The sequence below is a fragment of the Chiloscyllium plagiosum genome, unplaced genomic scaffold (assembly GCF_037043375.1).
Source record: "Chiloscyllium plagiosum isolate Xiang-an unplaced genomic scaffold, Cpla_swu_hap1 HiC_scaffold_4, whole genome shotgun sequence".
Classification (NCBI taxonomy): domain Eukaryota; kingdom Metazoa; phylum Chordata; class Chondrichthyes; order Orectolobiformes; family Hemiscylliidae; genus Chiloscyllium; species Chiloscyllium plagiosum.
Window position 1 is genome coordinate 102,597,156 of NW_028270142.1, and position 25,139 is coordinate 102,622,294.

Consider the following 25,139-nt stretch of genomic DNA (forward strand, 5'->3'; position numbering starts at 1 on the left):
TTTCTTCTTGCGGGTGAGTCCAGAACAAGGGGGCACTCTTTTAAAGTTAGAGGTGACCTTTCTAGGATAGAAATAAGATAAATTCTTTTCTCTCAGAGGGTTATATGACTTTGGAAACCTGGCTTTGAACGTAGAGGAAGCGGGGTCATTAAATATTTTGAAGGCAGAGTTAGATAAATTCTTGAAAGGCAAAGGAATCAGAGGTTATCAGGAAAAGATTGCTGGAGGAGGTAGCCTTGCTGGTGCTTCTGTTGATGCATCTGTGCTGTGATCCTCAGAGGTTCCTGCAGTGCTGTCCTTTTGGCCATGGAGACTACTGGTACCCATAGGAGACAAATGAGAAAAGGATAGAATCTGGGATGTGATAATAATGTGCTCACAGTGGGGATTACAAGAGTTTCCTACTTGTTTCTGGAGTTTTGGGATCTCTATGTGAACGGTCTTGATACCTCACAAGTAAAGGATAAGATCGTAGGAGGTGAGGTGTTGAATGTTAGGAACCATATAACCCATCCTGGCTCTTCCAGCCCTCTTATGGGTTACTTTCCACTGGAATGAGAGAAGGAGAGGATTCAGTGAGGTGAAAGCAGGTGAGATATGTGAGTGAATGAGTGAGCAGCAGCACAGAGGGCTTGCAGGGTTAGTAAGGTGATGGGATGAGACTGAGTGGTGGACATGTTGCATAGTGGGGGTGCTAGACCATGAACCTTGTTGGAAGGCATGTGCAGTGGATAGAATGAATATGAGGCACTCTTTTAAAATTAGAGGTCTCCTTTTTAGGATAGGCAGTTGCATTTACCCTAGAAAAGCAGAGAAGGTCATTGACCTTATTTTGGCATGATTGGACATCCCTGTGGACCAGGGAAACTGTACTGACCTGGTTGGCAGGGTCTGGTGCCTTGTCTGCCAGTCCTGTGGGAAGAGGAAGTTCCTCCCCTCTACCACCCCATCCACCAGGAATTTATCTGAAAATCAGGGAGCCAATTTCCTCTTGCCTACCAAGTCCAGGACAAACATGTCCAACTTTTAAAGTGGTGTCAATGCCAGGGATCCTGGGATACTGTGGGAAAGGAGAATCCATTTGATGAGAGCGTGCCATAGGGATATGTTAGGTAGATTGGGTTGATCACATGAGTGGACTTACAAGACCTAGTGATGAGAAGCTCTCCACGAGACTCAACAAAAATGACACTCTGCCCATTTCTGGTAAAATTCAGTCCAGTAAAATCTTTTCCTCCCTCTTATTATTTGTTTCTGTAGACGATTAGATATTGAATTTATTGGGACTTTCACAGTTCAGACTTTGTTCTGCTTATCAACAATTCTTCAATCTAATTACTTCAGGAGATACATGATTGCTTACCTTGTTCACGTACAGGTCCCAGGTATCTTGAAGAGTACAGGGCCATTTGAAAGTTACACTGACAACTTGTTTCGCAAAAACTCATTGAAACTCTCAGGGCAAGTGGAAATCTAAAGGTTCACTGTTCATTGCAATCTCAAGATATTAAATCAGGACTGAGAAGAATCAGGTTTATTGATACATTTAGACAAAAAAATCAGATAGCTTATTTGAGAATGCAGTTCTCATACTAAATGCATATTAGACATGTTTTTGCAGTATTTGGTGTTAGTTAATAAACTTGCAGGTGTTGTCACATGTGATCTGAATTAAGCTTTAGTGTTCAACCACAACAGCTTGGCTCCCACCTCTGTTAGAAGTGAAATAGAATACTTTTTTTGTATCTGTACACCAATCAGTTTGTCTGTCTTTTGAAAATGGGCTCCTCAATGAAGAGAGGAGAAAAGGAAATGATGTGTGTGTGTGAGAGAGAGGGACAGAAGGAAAGTAGGATGAGAGAAAAACTAGGTTTTAATGATAATGTGGCCTGGTGGGTGATTTGTCTCAGTTGATTGTTGAGGAGAGCTTTCATTCAGTAGAGGGATGTTGCTGTATAATTTCACTCTATCGCGGATGAAGGAAGACAGAATGTAACAAGGGTGAAAGGTTCAAAGGCCTTCATGGATTGGTTGCTGGCAAGCATTGAGTATATACTTCTTTTATTTGGTTGAGTGGTTTTTATCGGTTGGAAGTTTGTAATCCATTTGTGTGTATGAGAGAATCTGCTTCCTTAAAAGAAAGTTTATTGGTAGTTCCATTGGTATTAATTGGTTGAATATTCAGTTGCATCTACTGATTAAAAGAAGTAATTCTATGATTTTTATGAATTCTTTTCATTACATAAACTTTTGCTCTTAAAAACTGAGGCCTAAAACTCCAGAGAAACCATTATTAAATGTCAACAGGAATCATTTTTTTTTTTAAACAGAAGTTGTGACAATATAAGCATCAAGGAGACAGCAACATAATGGTAAGCTGGAGGCCCAAGCCCTAGGGACATGAATTCAAATCCCACCACAGTAGCTGGTGGAATTAATATTCAATTTAAAAAGAAACTCTGGAATTGTAAGCCAATCCAAGTCATAGTGACCATGAAACTATCATTGACTGTTGCAGAAAAAGTTATTGGGGAGGTAATGGCTTAGTGGCATTAACGCTGGACTGTTAATTCAGAGACCCAGGTAATGTTCTGAGGACCTAGGTTTGAACCCTGCTCCAGCAGATGGTGGAATTTGAATTCAATAAATGTCTGGAATTAATGTCTACGAATCCATTGTCGATTATTGGAAAATCCATGTGGTTCACTAATGTCCTTTAGCGAAGGAAAGTGCCATCCTGACCTGGTCTGACCTAGATGCAACTCCAGACCCACAGCAATGTAGTTGACTCTTAACTGCCCTCTGGGCAATTAGGAATCAGCAATAAATGCTGGCCTAGTCAGAAGCACCCTCAATCCATGAATGAATTTTTAAAAAGCCCATTTGGTTCACTAACATCCTTTAGAGAAAGGAATCAGCCAGTTTTACTTGGTCTGTCCTACATTTGACTCCAGGTTTTCCCTCTGAAATGGCCTGGTATGTCACTGTTCAAGGGCAATCAGGGAGGGGCAACAACAGCTTTTACACACATCTCAATATATTCCTCCATTACAGCAACAGTGTTTATTTTGTTCATGCGTATCTTGAAGAGAAATGAAAAGATCTGGTTTGCAGTAGTGCAAACAGAGGCCCAAAATTACCGAAAAACCAGCAAATAAAAACATCATTGATGGAGACACTACATTTTTCAGAAGTGAGAAAAACTTCACAACACATTAGAATCAAAGGCAGAAGACAACTGTGTCAAGCCTTTTTCACATGCAATATTAAAATCGAACCATCCATGCATGCTTGCTTCTTATTTATTTTGCTACAAATGTATTTTCATGTAAATCCATCAAGATTTCTATTCCTGATTGCTCTCTAGTGAGCCTTTCTGGAAGTGCATCTATATAGACTTATACTGAAGATGGGATTAAACTTTCACCCCTCCAATCAAACAACGGTCTCATTGATAGATAATAGCAATTGCAATGAAAGTCTGGAGGCCAATAGATGCCCATAATAAAGAAAGGAATAGTTTCTTGACATTGAGGGAAAGCAGCAAAAAAAAAATCATGATGATAAACACAAAGAACTGTGGATGCTAGACATCTGAAACAAAAAGGAGAAAGTGAGGACTGCAGATGCTGGAGATCAGAGCTGAAAAATCTGTTGCTGGAAAAGCGCAGCAGGTCAGGCTGCATCCAAGGAACAGGAGAATCGACGTTTTGGCTGAAGAAGGGCTTATATCTGAAACAAAAACATTGGGACATTGGATCCAAAGTGTTAACTCTGTTTCCTATCTACAGATGCTGCCAGACCTGTTGTGTTTCTCAAGCACTCTGTTTATGTAGCAAAATAATTTGCTTTTTCCTATGTTGCTGTGGTTATTCTGTGATGAAAGAGTGATATGGTGATAAACTGCCATTGTTCTATCACGCGTAAGTGCCCCTAGGATGTGGTAGGGGCTGGGTTACTTTACTGTCTTAATGTCACTTTCACCAGGAGCACCCCATCTACCTGATATCACTGAATTAGCAGCTCACTATAACGTGTAGCCTTCCTGGCTGTGATCATTTTAGTCCCCACTCACATTTTTTAAAAATTTATTCAGGGGATATGGGCGAGCATTTATAGCACATCCTTAATTGCCCTGGAAAGGGTGATGGTGAATTGAAATGCTGCAGTCCATGTACAGTAAACCCACAATGCTGTTAGGGAAGGATCTTTGGGATTTTGACCCAGCGACAGTGAAAGAATGGCGATGTATTTCTAAGTCAGGATTGGAAAAGTGGGTTTAGTGACTCATTGAAGTTTACAATGAATGAGATGTGACTTTATTGAAACAGAGAAGATTCTTCAGGATTGAACAGGTCCAGGGATCCATGGGGAATATTCTAGGCACTGGCTGGAGATGCTGAAGTATCTGCTATTCAGCATTGGCACTCCAGGACAGCTGGAGCTGTACAAATATGCAAAAATATAAACAAGGAGCTGGAGTTGGCTTTTTGAGGAAGAAGGTTTCAAAGACTCAACACCTTCCATGACAAAGAAAAATTCTTCTTATTTCTGTCTTAAATGGATGACCCTCAATTTTGAAATGACCAAAAGTTCTAGATTCTTCCCCATTTGCCCTATCATGTTCCCTCAGGATCCTGTATGTCTCAATCAGTTGTCTTTATTTTTCTAAACTCCAGCAGATGAAAACAGCACCTGGTCAGGTAGTGTCAAACAAGGAATTATAAATCAATTATTCTGACCTCAACAATAGGTAAAATGCTCAAGTCGATTATAAAAAAATGTGATAACAGGACACTTAAAATTACCATCAGAATAGATGAAGTCAACACAGATTTATGGAAGGGAACTCATATTTAACAAACTGGATGGGTTTTTTTGATGTGGAACTGGTAGACAAATAGAATAGATAAAGGAGAACTATTAGTTGTGATACATTTGGATGTGGAAAGATTTGATAAACTCCTATGCAAAGGTTAGCATTCCAAGTTAAAGCACATATACTGGCATGGATTTAGAATCAGTTAGAAACAGGCAGTGTAATAAATGTGTCTTTTTTGGAATGGAAGGCAGTAACTGGCGGTCATAGGGATAAGCGATTCACAATATAAATCATTGATTTGGATGAGAAAATTAAATCCAAATTTGCTGATGGCACATAACTGAGAGCAATTGTGAGTGGTGAGGAGGACATAATGTATTTTCAAGGCAACATGGACAAGTTGAGTGAGTGAGTAAATACATGACAGATACAGTAAATTGTGCAGTCATCCACTTTGGAAGGAAAAATAGAATGTAGTAGGTGGGGAAATATTGTTGTACCTAGGTACTTAGTTGTCCTAGTACATCGGTCACTAAAAGTAAGGATGCAGAATCAGCAAACAGGAGCAAGAGGTATGTTGGCCTTCATGGCGAGGGATTTGAGTACAGGGGCAAAGATGTGTTACTGCAATTGTATATGCCCTTGATGAGACCATACCTGGAGTATTGTGTTCAGCTTTGGTCTCTTCATTTGTCATAGAAGAGAGTTTAGCGATACTTCATCAGGCTGATTCCTGGAATAGCAAATTTGTTGTATGAAGAGTGACTGGGGTGACTGGGCCTGTATTCACTGTCATTTAGAAGAATGTGAGTAAATCTTAATGAAGCCTACAAAATTCTGACAGGCTGGACAGACTGAATGAAGGGATGGTACTTTCCTTATCCAGAGGGTCCAGAACAAGGGGATCATCGTCTTGAGAAAAGGGGTAGACCATCTAGAACTGAGATGTGGAGAAATTTAATCACTTAGATGATAGTAAACTTGTGAATTCTCTACCATAAAAGTTGGTGGAGGCTAAGTCACTGAATATATTTAAGGAAGAATTAGATACATTTCTAGATACTAAAGGTATCACGGGAGTATGGCTATGAGATCAATAATCAGATATTTTCATATTGAATGGTAGAACAGATTAAAGGGGTCAAGTGGTCTACTGTTGGTCCTATTTACTATATTTCCCTCTAACCTTTCTTCATGAGATAGCCCATACAATCTAGATATTAGTCCAGCAAACCTTTTCTGAACTGCTTCCAATGCATTTACATCCATCCTTAAATATGGAGACCAATATTGTACAGAGTACTGCAGACATTACCTCAACAATTCTGGATCAGTGGTGCTGGAAGAGCACAGCAATTCAGGCAGCATCCGAAGACAGGCAAAATCGACGTTTCGGGCAAAAGCCCTTCATCAGGAATAAAGGCAGAGAGCCTGAAGCGTGGAGAGATAAGCTAGAGGAGGGTGGGGGTGGGGAGAGAGTGGCATAGAGTACAATAGGTCAGTGGGGAAGGAGATGAAGGTGATAGGTCAGGGAGGAGAGGGTGGAGTGGATAGGTGGAAAAGGAGCTGGGCAGGTCGGACAAGTCCGGACAGGTCAGGGGATCGAGTTGCTGGAGGTTAGAAGCTAGGATGAGGTGGGGGAAGGGGAAATGAGGAAACTGTTGAAATCCACATTGATGCCCTGGGGTTGAAGTGTTCCGAGGCGGAAGATGAGGCGTTCTTCCTCCAGGCGTCTGGTGGTGAGGGAGCGGCGGTGGAGGAGGCCCAGCACCTCCATATCTTCGGCAGAGTGGGAGGGGGAGTTGAAATGTTGAGCCACTGGGCGATTTGGTTGATTGGTGCGGGTGTCTCAAAGATGTTCCCTAAAGCGCTCTGCTAGGAGGCGCCCAGTCTCCCCAATGTAGAGGAGACCGCATCGGGAGCAACGGATACAATAGATGATATTAGTGGATGTGCAGGTAAAACTTTGATGGATGTGGAAAGCTCCTTTGGGGCCTTGGATAGAGGTGAGGGAGGAGGTGTGGGTGCAGGCTTTACAGTTCCTGCGGTGGCAGGGGAAAGTGCCAGGATGGGAGGGTGGGTCGTAGGGGGGCGTGGACCTGACCAGGTTGTCACGGAGGGAACGGTCTTTGCGGAAGGCGGAGAGGGGAGGGAAATATATCCCTGGTGGTGGGGTCTGTTTGGAGGTGGCGGAAATGTCGGCGGATGATTTGGTTTATGCGAAGGTTGGTAGGGTGGAAGGTGAGCACTAGGGGCGTTCTGTCCTTGTTGCGGTTGGAGGGTTATTACCTCAACAATGCCTTGTATAACTGAAGCATAAACTTCTTACTTTTGTATTCAATTCCCTTCACATAAAAGATAATATTATATTATCTTTCCAAATTCATTGCTTTACCTGGATACTAACCTGTTGTGACACATGCACAGTGTCTCACAGATCCCTTTGTGTCTTGGAGCTATTAAATCTCGCACTATTTAGATAATATGCTTTTTTCATTCTTCCTGCTAAAATGAATAATGTCATTTCATAATTCATTTATCATATCCTAGCCCATCCACTTCTCAATATCTCTTTGTAGCCATCAAAGTTTTGTACCTTTCATCCATCCACAATCCTGTGGCACATCAACATTCTCTGAATTGAAGGAATTTTGGGAATATTGAAATCAATACATTAACTACCTCACTAATCACTTCTTATAAGGCCCTAGAATGAACTCTGTTAGGATCTGGAGACTTATATACCTGTAATGCTAGCAATTTTCTCAGTACCACTTCCCTGTTAATTGCAGTTTTCTTGAGTTTCTTCCCCTTCTCCATTTTCCGATTCACAGCTATTTCTCAGGTGTTATTTTATCATCTATCGCGAACACTGATGTGGTAGCATACCTATCCAATTCACTTTCCATTTCCATACTTCCAGTTTTTAATTGCCCAGGCTTTTCTTTTCTTTTTAAAATATGTATCAAACCATCTACTATCTTATTTATACACCTAGGTAAATTTCTCTCATGCTGTAATTTTCCATATTAATCTTTTAATCACTCTGTGCAGTTTTCTTTTCACATTTCTGTTCAATTTTCTAACCTGCCACTCATCCAAGTGCAATTATACTTTTGCTCAGATGATTTTTTTCAAACAATTTACAGGTTAAAATCCTCATAATTATCTCTGTAACTTTCTCACAAACTCCCACTATATCTTCCTTTAGACTCTGTTCTAGAGTGTGGTTTTTCTAAGGGAGCTTGCACATCACTCCCATAACTGATCTGTCTGTATCATTTGTGGTTAGCATTGCTGCCTCACTGCATCAAGGACCCAGGTTTGATTCCAGCCTCAGGCGACTGTCTGTGTGAAGTTTGCACATCCTCCCCGTGTCTGTGTAGGTTTCCTCCAGGTGCTCTGGTTTCCTCCCACAACCAAAAGATGTGCAGGTTAGGTGAATTGGCCCTGCTAAATTGCCCATAGTGTCCAGGGATGTGTACGTTAGGCACGTTAGTCAGGAGTAAATGTAGAGTAATAGGGTAGGGAATGGGTCTGGGTGGTTTACTCATTGGAGGGTTGGTGTGGACTTGTTGGACCAAATAGCCTGTTTCCATACTGTAGGGAATTTATTAATTTTTATCTCTATGCAAACTGCTTCTACATCCTGTTTTTCTGAAAATAAGTAATCTTTCTCCATTGTGCCAATGCCATAGTTAATTAATAGAGCTACATCTCTTACACCTTAGCTTCTTGTCCTTCTTAAATGTCTTGTACCATTCAACATTGAGAACCCAACCTATGCCATCTTAGGCTACATCTCTGAGTTTGCTATGAGATTACACTTGCTTAGTTCTATTTGTGCGTTCAGTTCATCTATTTTGTTTTGAATGCTGTATGCATTCAGAGCCTTTAGGTTTCTTCATCCATTATTTTTGTAATTTGAAACCTTAATTGTTGATTTCCTCTTAGATTTGCAATCTCTGTCCGTTCCTGTTTAACATGTGTCACAAGCAAACGAGTAGGTAGAACAGAGGGTATACAGGGTTAGTGCTGTCAGAATTGAAATGGGTGACAGCAAGTGTGGAAGCTGTTGCAGGCATTAATGAGAGTTGTAGAGTATGAGCCATTGTGGAAGGTGAGTACAGGAGTAGACTTAAAGTGAGTGCAAGGTATCAGGGAGAGAAGATGGTGGACCTTACCCTTGGGGAATGGAAAAGGATATTGACTCTATTCCACAGTGTTTTCAATTCTTATAGGTGGTGGTGTTTTAACCCAGGGCCAGGCTGGTCCTGGGGAAACAGGAAGTTCCATATCAGTACCATCTTATTCAGCAGAACCTCTGGGATCCTGCTTCAAAAGTAGGGAGCTAATTTTCCCCTTTCTGCCTTGTCCAGGGGAAATGTCAACAATCGCCCAGAACAACTCAAGACAGTGACAGAGTTCATCCAGGTGCACATTAGGTTTTTCAATTTAGTACAGAGACAATGGATGCCTTGAAATCCAAGATAGCCACTGAGTGGCAAGTTGTTCCAGACATAGCACGTGGTAAGATGGGGCAAAACTCAGACGGAGAGATTTTAATAGGTAAGGTAGGATTTTGTAAGATAGAATGAGAGAACTTGCTAGTCTGCACAATGACCAATCCTCTAAAATAAATTGATGAAACACAGATTTAGCAAACAAAACTTACAATTCAGCGCATTGTTTATGTTTTGTGATGAAGTTCTGGTGAAGAATCAATCATGAAATCTTGCCTGCTCCTTAGATTGACATAACAAGCTGACGATGGAAAGGCTGAACTCCCAAGAGACTTGGTCAGCGTTTATTCACCTCACCGAAAGCAGATCTGGTGAATGATTTTATTGATGTTTATGGTATTTTTCTGTGCAGAAATTGCCAGCAAAATAATTTGCCCCTAATAACAGTGTCCACATGCCAAAATACACTATTAGTTGTATTTTGGATCTTCCTAGGTTATGAAAAATACTATTGATTAATGAAATCTTCCAACAATGTTAAAAATGCAAATATTATTGAAATATCATTAAATGTATGATGTGATCACCTAATCACATCAAACCAGATAAGAATATCATTTAAATAATAGTTTTATCATTCTGATCATGAACTCCTGTTCTGTGGTTTTGAAATGATGCATGCCTTGTTTTTACCTTTTTATTTCTGCAAGAAACAAACAGTCGCCTGCAGCAACTTAATACACAATTCTTTGTGATGTGTTTGAAGTCAACTTATTGGCAGCATTGTGACATATGTTCATCTTATGATCTGATAGATTCCCATGATAAGGCAGGCTGAGATAGCATTGTGAGCCATGCCCACAGTAACCTACAACAGATGGCACAGTCTGTAACCTGTAACCTGTAACCTGCCGGCTAAATGACCTGCCTAAGGGCTCTGTCAGCTGCATACCCTAGGAATGGAGCTGAAAAGGCTTACCTATGAATGTGGCCTGGCAGCTTAGCATCAGTAGTTTTTGAGAGTGTGCCAAACAGCCAGTATGGTGGTGGTGATATCTATGTTAAACCCGGGACCCACATCTGTGCAATACTCCATGGCGTCATGACTGAACTGCATATGTGTCATTGTGCTTAAAATAATTGTTGCTACTGTTAGCACAGAATACACAAGAGATGAGGGATAGCCATCAGCATAAGAGTCTCTTAAAAGATTGTTCTTTTATGAGGAGGATGAAACAGTGCACCTATGAGAAATGACTGCAGTAAAGCAGCTTTGGGGGTTGGGGGTGGGTGTTAGACTGTAAAGGAAGTTACTTGTTTTAGAATTGATAGAGACTCTCTCCATTGAAGATTAGCTGAGAGCATATTGGATATAGATTGTAGAAACAGTAAATGTCATCTTACCTCTGTAACTAAACTTGGAAACAGAAAAGGGTGAAATTAGTTTGTCTCTAGAATATAGCTGAGGTATCCTTAAACCTTGCTTAATGTATATTGAGAAGATTTGAAGCTCAGGTTGAGGTTTTGGATGTAGGTTTGCACTCTGAGCTGCAAGGTTCATTTCCAGATGTTTCATTACCCTACTAGGTAACATCCTCAGTGGACAAAGCAATACTGAAAATTCCTGCTTTCTATTTATATGTTTGGGTTTCTTTGGGTTGTTGATGTCATTTCCTGTGGTGATGTTATTTCCTGTGGTGAAGTCACTTCCTGTTCCTTTTCTCAGGGGATGGTAGATGAAGTCTAACTCGATGTGTTTGTTGGTAGAGTTCCGGTTGGAATGCCATGCTTGTAGAAATTCTTGTGCATGTCTCTGTTTGGCTTGTCCTAGCATGGATGTGATGTCCCAGTCAAAGTGGTGTCCTTCCTTATTTGTATGTGAGGATACTGGTGAGAGAGGGTCATGTCTTTTTGTGGCGAGTTGGTGTCCATGTATCCTGGTAGATACCTTTTTGCCTGTTTGTCCAATGTAGTGTTTGATACAGTCCTTGCACGGTATTTTATAAATGCCATTAGTTTTGCTCGTTGTCTATATAGGGTCTTTCAAGTTCATCAGCTGTTGTTTTAGTGTGTTGGTGGGTTTGTGGGCTATCATGATGCCAAGGGGTCTTAGTAGTCTGGTAGTCATATCTGAGATGTCTTTGATATAGGGGAGAGTGGCTAGGGTTTCTGGACATGTTTTGTCTGCTTGGTTGGTTTTGTTGCTGAGAAATCGGCAGACTGTGTTCATTGGGTACCCATTCCTTTTGAATGCACGGTATAGGTGATTTTTTTCTGCTCAGCATAGTTCCTCTGTGCTGCAGTGTGTGTTGGCTCATTGAAATAATATTCTGATGCAGCTTTGTTTGTGGGTGTTGGGATGATTGCTTCTGTAGTTCAATATTTGGTCCATATGTGATGGTTTTCTGTAGACGCTGGTTTGAAGTTCCCCATTGGCCGTTCGCTCTACTGTGACATCTAAGAATGGCAGTTTGTTGTTGTTTTCCTCCTCTTTAGTGAATTTTATGCCAATAAGGGTATTATTGTTGGTCAATTATTGAGGGGGAGGAAGCAGCAGCCAAACAGAATGAATGAGTGATTCTATTGTCACGTGTAGTTTACAGTGAAAAATGCCATAAAATACAGTGAAGAGCTTCCACTGTCACCATGATATGGTGCCATTTTGGATAGTTTAAGAATAATTAAAAAGTAAATAGATATAACTTAAAGAGAATCCATACCCCTTCTGCCATCACTTCATCACCACCAGTGCCGGACCCAACCAACACCAAAGTAACTATTCCTCAGGCGCCATCTTCCTAGCTGGGCATACTTTGCCAATGTCTCCTTCACCAACGTAGCAGTCGATACCATGTCCCATGCCCACCGGTCCACCCAGCACCTCCTTGCCAGAGCCCTGCTTCGGGCTCTCCAGTCACTGATGGCTTCCAACCACCTGGCACCTTCCTAATTGACACCAACACCAAGCTCTCCCCACAAGGTAAGTAGAAACAAAAACTAAAAAGAAAAGAAGAAAAGAGAAAGGGAAGCAGCCAGAATGGATGAGTCCTGACCTCGGAAGCCTGGATGCCATCTACTCCGCAGCCATCAACTTGGTGCCACAGATGAAACTGGGGTTAGGTCTACAGCAAGATTCAGACTAAGATGATACAGTAGCAGCAACACTGGTGTTGTAATGTGCAGAAATGCTGAAAGTGGTGTATTTGGGTCCGAAAGGGTGAACATTTTATAGAGTGCAATGATCACCACTTGCTATAACTTGAAAGAGCTTGTAGGAGATAGGCATGAGGCTAGCATACTCCTAACTGCAGTGATCTAAGCCATACTCATATCATCTGTATTTTGTTGTAGTAATGCAATGAACACAGAACACAGAACATAGAACATTACAGCACAGAACAGGCCCTTCAGCCCACGATGTTGTGCCGACCACTGATCCTCATGTATGCACCCTCAAATTTCTGTGACCATATGCATGTCCAGTAGTCTCTTAAATGTCCCTAATGACCTTGCTTCCACAACTGCTGCTGGCAACGCATTCCATGCGCTCACAACTCTCTGTGTAAAGAACCCGCCTCTGACACCCCCTCTATACTTTCCTCCAACCAGCTTAAAGCTATGACCCCTCGTGTTAGTCATTTCTGCCCTGGGAAATAGTTTCTGGCTATTGACTCTATCTATTCCTCTCATTATCTTGTATACCTCAATTCGGTCCCCTCTCCTCCTCCTTTTCTCCAATGAAAAAAAGTCTGAGCTCAGTCAACCTCTCTTCATAAGATAAGCCCTCCAGTCCAGGCAGCATCCTGGTAAACCTCCTCTGAACCCTCTCCAAAGCAACCACATCTTTCCTATAATAGGGCGACCAAAGCTGGACACAGTATTCCAAGTGCGGTCTAACCAAAGTTTTATAGAGCTGCAACAAGATCTCACGACTCTTAAACTCAATCCCCCTGTTAATGAAAGCCAAAACACCATATGCTTTCTTAACAACCCTATCCACTTGGGTTTTAAGGGATCTATGTACCTGCACACAAAGATCCCTGTGTTCCTCCACACTGCCAAGAATCCTATCTTAATCCTGTACTCAGCTTTCAAATTCAACCTTCCAAAATGCATCACCCCGCATTTATCCAGGTTGAACTCCATCTGCCACCTCTCAGCGCATCTCTGCATCCTGTCAATGTACCGCTGTAGCCTACAACAGTCCTCTATACTGTCAACGACACCTCCAACCTTTGTATCGTCTGCAAACTTGCTGACCCATCCTTAAATCCCCTCATCCAAGTCATTAATAAAAAGTACAAACAGTAGAGGCCCAAGGACAGAGCCATGTGGAACACTACTCACCACAGACTTCCAGGCAGAATATTTTCCTTCTACTACCACTCGCTGTCTTCTGTTGGCCAGCCAATTCTGTATCCAGACAGCTAAATTCACCAGTATCCCATTCCTCCTGACCTTCTGAATGAGCCTACCATGGGGAACCTTATCAAATGCCTTGCTGAAGTCCATATACACCACATCCACAGCTCGACCCTCAACAACTTTTCTAGTCACATCCTCAAAGAACTGAATAAGGTTTGTGAGGCATGACCTGCCCTTCACAAAGCCGTGTTGACTGCATTTAATCAAGCCATTCTCTTCCAGATGGTCATAAATCCTATCCCTCAGAATCCTTTCTAACATCTTGCAGATGACAGACGTGAGATTTACTGGTCTGTAATTGTCGAGGATTTCCCTATTTCCTTTCTTGAAGAGAGGAATTACATTTGCCTCTCTCCAGTCCTCAGGTACGACTCCAGTGGAGAGCGAGGATGCGAAGATCTTCGCAAGTGGCGAAGCAATCACATTTCTCGTTTCCCAAAGCAACCAAGGACAAATCTGGTCCGGGCCTGGCGACTTGTCAATCTTAATGTTTGACAAAAGTTTCAGCACATCAGCTTCCTCTATCTCTATCCATTCCAGCATGCACACCTGCTCTTCAAAGGTTTCATTCACTACAAAGTTTGTTTCTTTCATAAAGACAGAAGCAAAAAACTCATTTAGGGCTTCCCCTACCTCCTCAGACTCCACACATAAACTCCCTATGCTATCCCTGATCGGCCCTACTCTTTCTTTGACCATTCTCTTATTCCTCACATAAGTGTAAAATGCCTTTGCGTTCTCCCTAATCCGTTCTGCCAAGCCTTTCTCGTGCGCCCTCCTGGCTCTCCTCAGACCATTTTTGAGCTCCTTCCTTGCCTGCCTGTAATCCTCTAGAGCTGAGCTTGACCCTAGCTTCCTCCACCTTATGTAAGCTACCTTTTTCCTTTTGACGAGAAGCTCCACCGCTCCCATCATCCAAGGTTCCTTTATCTTACCACTTCTTGCCTGTCTCAGAGGGACATACTTATTCATCACTTGCAACAACTGTTCCTTAAACAGTCTCCACATGTCTATAGTGCCTTTACCATGGAACAATTGCTCCCAGTCCATGCTTCCTAACTCATGTCTAATCACATCATAGTTTCCTCTTCCCCAATTAAATATCCTCCCATTTTGCCTAATCCTCTCCTTCTCCATAGCTATGTAGAATGTGAGGCAATTGTGGTCACTATCACCAAAATGCTCTCCCACCACAAGATCTGATACCTGCCCCGGCTTGTTTCCGAGCACCAAGTCTAGAATGGCCTCTCCCCTTGTCGGCCTGTCAACGTACTGAGTTAGGAAACCCTCCTGAACACACCTTACAAAAACAGCTCCATTCAAATCTTCTGCTCAAAGGAGGTTCCAATTAATATTGGGAAAGTTAAAGTCACCCATTACAACAACCCTACTACGTCCACACTTTTCCAAAATCTGCCGACCTATGCTTTCTTCCATCTCCCTGCTGCTATTGGGGGGCCAGTAGTAAACCCCTAACGAGGTGACTGCTCCCTTGCTGTTCCTAATTTTCACCCATACTGACTCGGTAGGCAGATCTTCCTCGACAATGGAAGCTTCTGTAGGTGTGATACCCTCTCCGATTAGTATGCTACACCCCCTCCTCTTTTTCCCCCCTCCCTATTCTTTTTAAATGTTCTAAACCCTGGAACATCCAGCAACCATTCCTGCCCCTGAGAAACCCATGTCTCTGTTATGGCAACAACATCATCACACCAGGTACTGATCCATGCTCTAAGTTCATCACTTTTATTTCTGATACTCCTTGCGTTAAAGCAAACACACTTTAACTGATCCCTTGGTTCCTTCCCAGGAAAATCCTTCCCACTAGCTGGTCTACCTCTTGCTATTGCCTCATCTGCATCAACTCTCCCCTCCAGTATACAGCTCAGGTTCCCGCCCCCCCCCCCCCCCCCCCCTCGCCATACTAGTTTAAACCCTCTCGAACTACTCGAGCAAACCTTCCACACAGGACATTGGTCCCCTTCCAGTTCAGATGCAACCCATCCTTCTTGTACAGGTCCTCCACAAGACCTTTTTTATTTCAATTAGAAGGATGAGTGTCCAAGTCCATTACTTTGTAGCAACAGTGGACTCACAACATAGTGAGCAGCATTATTTCTAGATGGCACTGACCAAGAGAAATGAAAATTTAAGGCATCAGGCAAAAAAATCTGAAAAATTATGCTGACAACCCACAAGACTTCAAGAAAAACAAATTCTGCTTATTCCCCGCCAAGTCTCCTACCAGACTTTGGGAAAGTGTGGGAATGAATTTGACAGGAAGATTTACTCAAGCATTATCAATTATTTCTCCACATGGGCCAAGGATGATCATTGAAGCAGTTACCCAAATCTTAATCACGATTTCTGTATTACTCGGCATCCCTGATGTCCTTGTTTTAAACAATGCACCTCAATGTTTCCAGCTCTGGATTCAAGCATGGTATAAATTCAATGGAATCTAATGAGAGCTGGAACTGAATTATGGTGTACTGACCTTACAATGAGCATGCACTACAAGCAAATGCATGTAAAAGATTTCTTAATGCCTTTAAAATTCTAAAAACACAGTTGTGACCTTTTATCGTCCTTTCTGATTTTTGACCTCTCATACAATTATGGTGACAACTTTCTTTTACCATTCTGATGCTGAGTTCCTGTTCCATCATTTTAGAGCTGTGCACATCTTGTTCTTTACTGCTTGTTTATATAGGGAAATGCAAAGTAGCCTGCAGTAGCAGTTCTGAGTTGAAATAATTGTCAAAGGCCTCCAATACCTCTTTGGATTTGTCCGATGTTTCATTTATTCCATGGCAAGCCATCATCTGCTATATGTCTATCTGTGTATGGCCATCGTTTGTCACACTACCCAGTTTAGAAACTGCTCTGCACTTCAAGAGTTCTGTTTGGTTCCCTACTAAAATTAAATCTTCATGGCAATGCTATTTCTGATACCATAGTTTTCAAATGTGATTAGTAATTCTGCCTTCTTTAAAAAATATATTCTGCAACATTGTGGTTCTCCATGATTCCTCCTGCCGCTTGCTGCATTTTCTTTGGAAGTACCCAATTGCTTCTTTGCTTTATCTGGCTTTAGCAAATTCTCCTGCTTTCGGCTCCTGGATTACAAGTTTTCTTTCATTGTCTTCTTTATTTCATTTTAACAGCCCAGTCTCCACATGCATGGCAGTGATGCCTGATTGGAGCTACAAGTTTTAAAAGAATGCTCTTTTAGCCTGAATTACAGTGCAATTCAAAGTTTCATTTTATCTATGGTGATTTTTGGCTTCAATTTGATGTCTGATTGGCTCACTAGTTCAAATCAGATTTGTGACTATTCCACCTCATGATGTAGTTCTCTATCGCTGTCTCAGACTTGCAGATTTGAAATGATTTCCATATTGCTCTCTGACTGTTCTTGTTCTTATATTCTTTTGTGTTGATTGTTACCACAAGGTTTACAGATTTCGTTGTTGTCAAGATGAAATAGATCTAGCATGGATGAGAATATCCAACTATTTAGCCTAACCAGAAGAGTCTTGTTGAATGAAAAATATGAGGTTTATTGCAATACTTAGAGATCACATGATTATGAAATACTGAATTACTACAGAAGCTGTTACAAGCGTATTAGACCCAAGTTTACTCTGAAAAGCTTTTTTGTTTATTTTGAGCATGTCCTCATTAAATCATCACAATAGATGCTGCTTATTGTGCTCAATAAAGTGTTAACCCTCCCAAACCCATCCTCAACATCTCCCCCAAATCTTTGTCATTTGTTTGTAGACTTTAATTTACCACTGCCCCATTGCCACCCCAAGTCTTTGATTTGACAGATTCACGATGTGGAGGTATCATTATTCTCCCAAAAGTTGAGCTTTTCCAGCAGCTTTTGTTTTTGATGCTCTTTACTTTTAGTTTGTCTAGCCCAGTTAGAATTTCATACATTTCGATCAAGTTCCCTCTCATTTTTCTAAACTCGGCTGAATGTAAACCCGGCTGAACCAATCTTGCCTCATATGACAGTCGTGCCATCCCCAGCAGTGAACTTCCATGGCATTCTCTCCATGGCAACTATAATCTTTCTTAGGTAGGGAGACCTGAACTGCACAGAATACTCCAGGTGTAGTCCCATCAAGTTCTGTATAACTGCAGTAAGACATCCTCACTTCTGAAGTCAAATCCTTTTGCAATGAAGACCAACAGACCACTTGCCTTGCTAATTGTTTGCTGCACCTGTCTGTCTATTTTTGTTGACAGGTTACAATGGCAACACGATCCACATTTCCTTATATCTATATTACCTTATATATTACCGTTTAAATAATATTCTGCATTTTTGTACTTCATACCAAGGTACATAAATTCACATATATTCTTGCCAGCCTTCATCTGCCATGTGTTTTCCCACACACACAACTAGTCCAGATTGACTTGAAGCCTCTTTGCGTCCTCTTCACAACTCACAATCCACCTAGTTTTGTGTCGTTAGCAAACTTGTAAATCTCGTATTTGGTTCCCTGATCCAAGTCATTTATAGATATCATCCTATATATATAAATAGCTGTGGTTCAAGCACACTGCCTGCCAACCAGACAACAGCTACACCTATAATGAGTGTGTGCTGAGTATTGTTACATGTCATCTCAACCTCTATCTTCTTGTATTTCTCTTAAATGAAAAGAAAACCCTAAACAGGTGCCATGATTTGAAGATGCCGGTGTTGGACTGGGGTGTACAAAGTTAAAAATCACACAACAACAGGTTATAGTCCAACAGGTTTAATTGGAAGCACTAGCTTTTTGAGCGCCGCTCCTTCATCAGTACTTCCAATTAAACTTGTTGGACTATAACCTGGTGTTGTGTGATTTTTAACTTAACTGATGCAACAGATTGATGGCATGTGATAGACTTCAAATGTAAGACTTCTTGCTAATTTTCCCACTTTGAATAGACTTGGGAACCAGTGATCGAGACCCCTGAGCCTGGCATTCAGATATCATTGCTATTAATAAGTTTGATGTCACACAAACAAATATGATATGTCAAGTAATAATTCCGAGCACATGACGGGAGCAGGAATTAAGGATAATGCTCTCCCTCAGGAAACAACATTCCCACTGGCTTCGACTGATGATTGCAAAGTTTATAGAAAGCATGCAGGTCCAGGCAGTGCATCCAAAAGAGCAGGTGTCAAATAAAGTCTATCTCAAAATGCATCTGTTATCAACTGATGGCCATCTAATTCCAGAGTTCCACGAATCCCAGAATTAATAACAGCATGTCCCCTTGGCCAGTCACAATCTATTTCAATGACTTTGATGAAGGGAGTGAATGTATGAGTGCCAAATTGTGACAACATAATGACAGGTAGGAAAGAGGACATCCAGAGTCCCCAAAGAGATTTACATTCCTTAAATTAGAGGCAAAAATTTGGCAGATGAAAAGTATGAGGTTGTCCAATTGGCAGGAAGAATAGAAAGGCAATATGTTAATGAAATGAAGTGAGGTTGCAGAGCTTTATGGGGCAGAGGGACCTGGATATCTTGGTATATGAATCACAAAGTTATTTTGCAGGTAAAGCAATTGATTAGGAAGGCAAATTGAATATTGGCATTGATTGCAAGGGGAAATTGAATCTAAAATTTGGGAAGTGTTACTGCAGCTGTATAGCACGTTAGTTAGAGCACAGCTGAAGGATAGTGTACAGTTTGGTCTCCTTATTTAACAAAGGATAGAGTTGTATTTGCAACAATTCAGAGAAGGTTCACTCAACTGATTCCTGAGATGAAAGGATTGTCTTGCGATGAAAGTTTGGGCAGGTTGGGCCATTTGACTTTAAAAGGATGATTGTGATGTTGTTTAAGCCTGAGTGGACTTAGAAGAATAGATACTGAGAGAATGTTTTCTCTTGTGAAGAAGTATAGAATGAGGAACACAGTTTAAAATTAAGGGTTTCCCAGTTAAATCTGATTGAAGGAGGTTTATTTTCTATAGTCATAGAGTTGTACAGCACTAAAATGGACCCTTTGATCCAACTTGTCCATGCCAGCCAGATATCTTGAATTAATCTAGTTCTATTTGCCAGCATTTGGCCCATATTCCTCTCAGCCCTTCCTATTCATGTAGCCATCCGGATGCCTTTTAAATGTTGTAATTGTACTGGCATCCACCACTTCCTCTGGCAGCTCATTCCATAAAGGCACCACCTCTGAGTGAAAATGTTAATGCTTAGGTCCCTTTTAAATCTTTTCCCTCTCAACTTAAACCTATGCCGTGTAGTTTTTGACCCTCTTATTCTGGGATAAAGCTTTTGGCAAATCCCCCTATCCATGTCCCTCATGATTTTATGAACCTCTACAAAGTCCCCCTGCACCTTCCGACGTTCTTGGGAAAATAGCCCCAGTCTATTCTGTCTCTCCCTGTAGTGCAAAGCCTCCAAACTCAGCAATGTCCTTTTCAATCTTTTCTGCACACTTTCGAGTTCAACAACATCTTTCCTGAGATTCTCTTTCCTACAGAGCAGTGGGAGTGATGTTATTGAGTATAATCAAGGCTGAATTGGAATTTTGATGAACAAGGAAGTCAAGGGTTATTGGGGGCAAGCATGGAAGCTTCATTAGGTGAAGAGTAGTTCTGAGCTCGGAGCAATGAGGAGGCAGTCGGATGTGGCTACACAGAGCAGCAGGGGTAGGTTGAAGGGTCAGGATAGGGTGGGCCAGGGGAGGCTGTGATCTTGAAATGGAATGGCAGCAATTAAAAGATCATGAAACGTCCTTCTCAATATTTTATATTCTAAAAATGTCATTGAGGCAAATATGTGAAAAGTAATTTCTTAGAATGAAAGTAGAACTGAAGCATTATTCTTATTAAGATTAACTGAACAGGTTGTGGTTCTTTTCTCTGGAAAAGAGGACACTGAGTCAGATTACAATAGGCTATAATAAAGAAGAGAAACTGTTTCCAACTGTGAGCAATACTAGAATTAGGAAGTTGCTCATAATTTCAATAGAAAATTCAGGAGAAACACCTTAACCCAGAGAATGGTTAAAACGTGCTACAACAAGTGGCAGTTAAGGCAAATATGGTAAATGTATTTGAGGGAAGTTACATAAACTCTTGAGGAAGAAAGAAATAGAAGGATTTGCTGATGGGGTTAGATAAAGAAAGATTGTAAATGGCCTGTTTGAGTACTCTAAGTTCTTCATCACTGTCATGAAGGGAACCACTACAGTAGGAAACAAAGATATACATAAAGAGGAATACAATTGAGCTGAAGTAATTACTCAGATGGTCGTCTTGCAAATACTAATAAATGGATTACATTAGATGACAGGATTTTTGAGCAGAATTGAAAAAGGAAATGCACCGTAAGCACAAGCATGTGTGTGAGGTATATGGAGAAGATATCGACATGTCCATGAAGGCAGGGAGCACAGATTTAAAAAAAGATCTTCTAGAGCCTTCAGTTCAGTCCTCTCCCTGCATTGTCCAGTACCTAATAGTAGCAGTTTCAGTCAGTTTTGTCTGTTTCCTAAAACTCTCTTCCTACACCTGTTCATCTCTCTACCCTTAAAACAAAACATCTCTTCAGCCAAGCTCTTTATTTATTCAATTAATCTCTCTCTTTCTGAACACAGTCATTCCCATCTGTAATGTATACAGGGGCACGAGTAATGCTAAAGCCATTGAATCCAATGTGTTCTTACAGTAAAATAGATGAATCCATTTGTCTCAGAACACTATAAGATTTTCTTCCACTGTCACTTCATGCTAATACAGTTTATTTTTGAGGTCCCCTTGCTAAACCAGACACCTCCATTCTGTACAACTAGGGTAATCAACTGTCTCATATTTCAAGGCATTGTTCCTTATTCTGTCTGTCTTGTGGGAACAGTGGCAAGACAACCAACATTCAGACAATTAAGAAATATGGTAAAAAAATGAGTTAATGAGTTAAGAGTGGTTAGAGTCATACCTGACACAAGAAGATGGTTATTGTTGTTGAAGATCAGTCAACTCCAGTTAAAGGATATCTCTGCAGGAGTTGCACAAGGAAATGCCCTTGGCCCAACTATCTTCAGCTGTTTTTCCTACCCACCACCATGAGATCAGAAATGGGGGATTTTATTGATGACTGCAAAATGATCATCTCCTCAGATACTGAAGCAGACTTTGTCCAAACACAGCAAAAGCTGAACAATATCCAGGCTTTTGCTGTCAGTTGGCAAGTAATATTTGTGTCACACAAATGTCAAGAAATGACCATCATTAACAAGAGAGAATCTAATCATCACCTTTTGAGATTTAGTGGCATAATCATCACTGAATCCTCTACCATTAACATCATGGTGGTTGTCATTGACCAGAAACTTAATAGGAACAGCCATATAGATACTATGGCTGCAAGACACTATAGCAGCATGGTGGCTCAGTGGTTAGGATTGCTGCCTCACAGTGCCAGGGTTCAATTCCAGCCTCGGGTGACTGTGTGGAGCTTGAACATTCTCCCTGTGTCTGCGTGGGTATTCTCTGGGTGCTCCAATTTACTCCCACAGTCCAAAGATGAGCAGGTCAGGTGAATTAGCTATGCTAAATTGTCCATAGTGTCCAGGGATGTATAGGTTAGGTGCATTAGTCAGGGGAAATGCAGGGTAGGGGAATGGGTCTGCGTGAGTTACTCTTAGGAGGGTTATTTAGACTTGTTGGGCCAAATGGCCTGTTTCCACACTGTAGGGATCCTATGAAAGAGCAGGTATGAGGCTAGGAGTTCTGAAATGATTAACTCACTCCCCAAAACCTATCCATCAGCTATAAGGTATAAATCACTTTCTTATACAAAGCAGTATGCTTGACTGGCACCTTCATCACAAGTATTCACTTCCTCCACTACCAATACTGAGTAACAATATTGTGTACCATTTGTAAGAAGCACTGCATAAATTCACCAAATTTCCTTCTAATGCATCTTCCAAATACACAAATGGCACTATTTTGATTGACATGACCAGCAGATACATGAGAAACACTATCACCTGCAACTTCATCACTAAGCCCCTCATTATCCAGACTTGGAAATGTGTCATCATTCCTTCAGTGTTGCTGGTCAATATTCTGGAACTCCGTCCATACATCAAACGAACTCCAGTGGTTCAAGAAGGTGAATCACCACCACCATCTGGGTGGAAACTAGAGATTAAGAATAAATGGTGTCCCAGCCAACGATGCCCCTGGCCCATGAATAACTAAACAATGACTGCAGCAGGACAAGAATCATCTTTATCAAGACAGCACATTCCAAACACACAACCACTACCACAAGGGCAGCAGACACATGAGAAAACCACCATCTGCAAGTTCCTCTCTAAGCCACTCAGCATCCTGGCTTAGAAATATTTCACTGCTCCTTCAATGTTGCTGGATCAAAATCCTGAATCTCCTTTCCTAACAGCACTGAGGGTCTACCTACAGGACATGGATGGCAGCAGTTCAAAAAGACAGCTCACTATCAATTTCTCAAAAACAATTATGGATGGGCAATAAATGCTGGTCCAGCCAGTGAAACCCATACCCCCTGAATGAATAAAAAAAGTCTTCTTGCCCTCAGCCTCAACAATATTTTTAACAGCATGCTGATTTGCACATTGCAAATCATGTTCAGTGTCCAGGTTAAGGAGGCATACAGCATTGGATTGGACTCCATAGAAAAGAAGCGTACCATTTTACAGCCAAAACTGAATTTCAAAGACAAAACTGTAATTTGAAAACAAATAGTAAGTCTATTATGACTCTACAACAGCAAGACAAGGAAGAAGGTGACTCCAGGGAATCTTCCACAAAAATTTTGCAACCGATCAAGAAAATAAATAAGAGAAAGGCTTCATTAGTGACTTTATAAAGTGAGAATCATATTCTTTTTTATATACGAATATCTGCTTAGATCTCTGGGTCTGTCAACCTTGTATTCCAACATTATCTGAACAGATGATTGAAACAGCATGAAGTAGATGGAAATCATATGAATCATATTGTGACATGATTTACATACATCAGTCCACAAACTGGAGGCAGTGCGTGTCCAATTAGGAAACAGCATAGAGAAATAAAACATGCTGTTCAAATAGGTGGTGGCAATGAACAGTGGGCAATTTAGAACAAAGCAGGATGGGGTCTTGTGGCACAGTACTACTGTCCCTATCTTTGAGCCAGAAGGCCCTGCTTTCAGTTTCACTTGCCCCAAAACTGTGCAGTATAAGCTCTAAACAGGTTGATTATCCGAAAAGGAGAAAAGCAGGCAGTATGAATCTCACCAAAATGGACAGATGTTAAAAACTTCAGGGATCGGATTTTGCTATCAGATGCATGAATGAGGAAGGGGACTAATCTCACATTTTTGAATCTGCTTCTGTCTTCACGCTGCCAAGAAATATGATTTTTTTCAGATATGTCACTCTCCTATTTCCATGTCCAGGACATTTTGTGTGTTAATTTAAGCACAGCTAGCCAGACCATGTACTATGCCTACATTCCCATTCACTTTTGGTTCTAGCATCCCTGATGCTACAGCATCATTTCTGGACTAGCACTGGTGTCAGCTTTGACTATGCAGTCAGGCCTCTGGAATGGGATTTTAACTCATAATTCCTGACATTGAGCAAGGTGTCTATAAGGTCCAGGATGATACTATATTAATTTAAAAAAAAAAGAGCTGGCTATCTCAGTAAGCCTGTTCACCAGAAGACAGGCACCAGCTTTGAGGCATTCCACAAAAACCCAGCTTTGAGCAGCAGAAAAGTGGCTTCTCCTTACACTTCTCGTAAAGTAGAGCTAATCCTGCTTTCATCGCCATCTACTTCAAATCCGCTGAAAAGAAGGTTATGGTTTCCTGTTCTCAGTGCTTTTATTTCAGTCTAGGGTTACATGTTGGGGTATTCATTTGGGATATGAAATTCAATCATACCTTCTAAGAAGACCTATCTGGAGCAAACTACATGGTAGATTTCTCCACGCATGCACACTGCCCAATATGGACCAGAACATATTAATTGGTGCTGCCATGAACATACATCACCCAATGAACTGATGGGAAACAGAATCCAAATTTGGCAGTTCTTGTCAATATCAGTGATGTTCACACTTGAATAAAGAATCTCGAACAGCAAGATATCCCCTTCAGCAGCATTATTTAAAGGGTTTAGTACCCTGATCAAGGTATGTGAAATTTTTACAGCTTTTATTTCCAAGTGGCTGGAAGTACTGTAGAACACTTTAGGGATTGTGTGGTGAGTTCCTGAGTAATGCTGCATCCCCACAGGAATGGCATAGGTCAATACAGAGGCTTCATTCAAAAGCCTGATGAGTGGGGACAGCAGTGGCGTTACCCCTGGGCATGCAGCAAAGCAGAAGATGGACAGGAGCTGAAGAGGGCA

The 25,139-nt window shown here is 41.3% G+C and overlaps 1 pseudogene; it reads right to left on the bottom strand.

Annotated features, from left to right (window-relative positions):
* The window catches only part of LOC148150191 (uncharacterized), a 176,028-nt pseudogene that overhangs the window by 12,606 nt on the left and 138,283 nt on the right, over nucleotides 1–25,139 (bottom strand).